Raw genomic sequence first — 2,251 nt, 5'->3', positions numbered from 1 at the left:
GGCCACCTTCCCTTCTGGAGGCTCTAGGAGAGGGTGGAAGTAAGTCAAGGGAAACCTCACTAAAATGCAGTCCTGAGGCTTCAGCAAGGGAGCTCCTCCGCCCTCCTTACCTCCTAGGGCATCGCAGCCCCCAGGGGAAGAGACTGATCTGACCTTACAGGGACTTGACATCGCATATGGATAGGCCTCTAGTAACCCGGCCAGAGTAAGAAACGCTAGCCTTGTCCCCCAGGGAGTCACCAGCACACTTCCAACCCACAGTTCACCCCGATGGACTTTTATAACAGCCTTCCCAACTGACCCTTTCTCTCCAAAAAGAAGAGCTTACCTCCCCTTTATTCTCGGGTCTGGCCTATGGTTTTGCCACAGCCGTTTGTCCGAAATCGCCTTTCCCTTTTATTCCCCACGAATCCCGTTTTTGCTGGTAAAATAACTGGCAGTTTCTATTTTTTCGGTTAAGCAGACAGTGAGTTTCTCTGCCTGTTCCAGCTCCTAGAGGCCCCTCCTCCATGCTCAGCCCCAGCCCTAGCCCCCGCAGGCAGAGTCCCCCTCACACAGCCTCCTTCTGACCTCCTTCTCTGCCTCTTTGGGTTTTAAGACCCCTTGTCATTGCAAGGGGCCGCCTGGAGAATCCAGGATCATCTCCCCATCTCAAGGTCCATAACATAAGCACCTCGGCAGGGTCCCTTTTGCTGCGGGATGGAACATGGGCACAGGTTCCTGGCATTAGCATGGGCAGCTCCTAGGGAGGGGGCATTATTCTGCCCACCAGCACACTATGATCTCAGGTGACAACTAAAGTTGTACGCCCCCTCTCCGCGCTCCAATCTTCTCTAATGTCAACAGTCCGGTAAAAGTAAACCACTACCTCAAGGCGCAACCAAGACAAAGGCAAATCAGAATCCTAGGGCGCTCCACCTATGTCCATACAATTGCCCAAATCTCTTCAAAGTATTCTGTTTAGTTTTCCAGACCTGGCTGTTTTCCCTCCCAAGGCCGACTTTGACTGCAGAAATCCCACCCAGGGGGAAGCGCCCAGCGGTGGAGGGAGGGAAGGCGGGGGCAGAGTGGGGAGCCTGGGACCCCACTAACCCCCTGCGGAGAACTCTGAGCCTGGTCTAAGTGAGCAGAAGGGGTGGTCTCCTTTGGCCCTGCCCTCAACAGCGGGACCCTTGGGCGCCTCCCCGCGCGGCCACGAGGGGGCGCGCCATGCCTGTCCTAGGAGCCCGCGTGGTGAAGCAGCAGGCCCCGGGATGTTTTCAGCGTGTGGGGTGTTGCGGGCAGGTGTCAGCCCGAGGGCCCAGAGGTTGCGGACTTTTGGTTTCCCCCCTTCCCCCCGAGGTGTCCAGGACTGGGGGTGCGGTGGGGACTGGTTTGAGCTCCACAGGCGCAGCCACCGCACTCCGTGTCTCCAAAGCAGGTTCCCAGCAGAGGGAGAGAGAGGGCGCGGGGAGATGTATCTGTGCTGCGTCGGCTGGTGGAAAGTCTTCCCTCCTGTTCTTCTCTGGCTGGCGCAGCCTTCCCTGTGCTCGGCCGTGTGTGTGTGTGTGTGTGTGTGTGTGTGTGTGTGTGTGTGTGTGTGGAGGGTTTGGGGGCCAGAGCTGCAGGGACAGGGAGGAGGAGTGGTAACCAAATCAGGCTAGAGGGAAGGAGATGGAGGAGACTGGGAAGGTGAGGAAGGAAGCCAGGACAGGGGGAGGGAAAGGCGGGGAGGGAGGAAAGAGGAGGAGGAGGGAGAGGAAGAGAAGGAAGAGCACCAGCACTGAAATCCAAGGTGGGAGGGGAGCTGGGGGGCAGGGAGACGGGGTGGGGGTGGGGGTGGGGACTGAGGCGAAGCCCTTGACGTCACAGACGGGGCGGGTCTGATGTAAACCAGGCAACGTCGCGGTGCGGTTCTGCGCCTTAGAATTCGCGGGACTGAGGAAGTAGCAGCGCGGTTTCTTCCATCGCATTCGGAAGCGTCGGGTGGAGGCTGAGGATGCTTGGGACAGGAGTGGGTGCCGAGGGTGTTGGGGTGCGGCTGGGCGAGTGAGCGTGTGTGTCCGGTGGAAGGCGGGTGAGACTGGTGTGGGGCGGAGGCGGAGCGAGTCCCACTAACCTGGCAGGGGAGACGCCAGGATCAAGCAGGTGGTTTTCCCACGCGAGGCCCGTCCATGCCCCGCGGACGTGCTGACCCCTGCTATTTCCCCGAGTGTGGACACCTCGACTGCGTAATCTGTGGTAGTGGGGACTGCGTCCGCGCTTTCACCTG

The 2,251-nt window shown here is 59.4% G+C and overlaps 1 non-coding gene across 1 annotated transcript; it reads left to right on the top strand.

Annotated features, from left to right (window-relative positions):
• Positions 1-2,090: 2,090 nt before the first annotated feature.
• Positions 2,091-2,251, top strand: LOC135364264 (U1 spliceosomal RNA). The gene has a single exon (XR_010411185.1). It is a non-coding gene; the product is annotated as a U1 spliceosomal RNA (small nuclear RNA).

This window comes from Mirounga angustirostris, unplaced genomic scaffold (assembly GCF_029215605.1).
Source record: "Mirounga angustirostris isolate CCGP_5_RB_7025 unplaced genomic scaffold, mMirAng1.0.hap1 SCAF_4, whole genome shotgun sequence".
Taxonomy (NCBI): domain Eukaryota; kingdom Metazoa; phylum Chordata; class Mammalia; order Carnivora; family Phocidae; genus Mirounga; species Mirounga angustirostris.
Note: the sequence above shows the minus strand (reverse complement) of the source record. Positions and strands in the feature narration are given on the sequence as shown.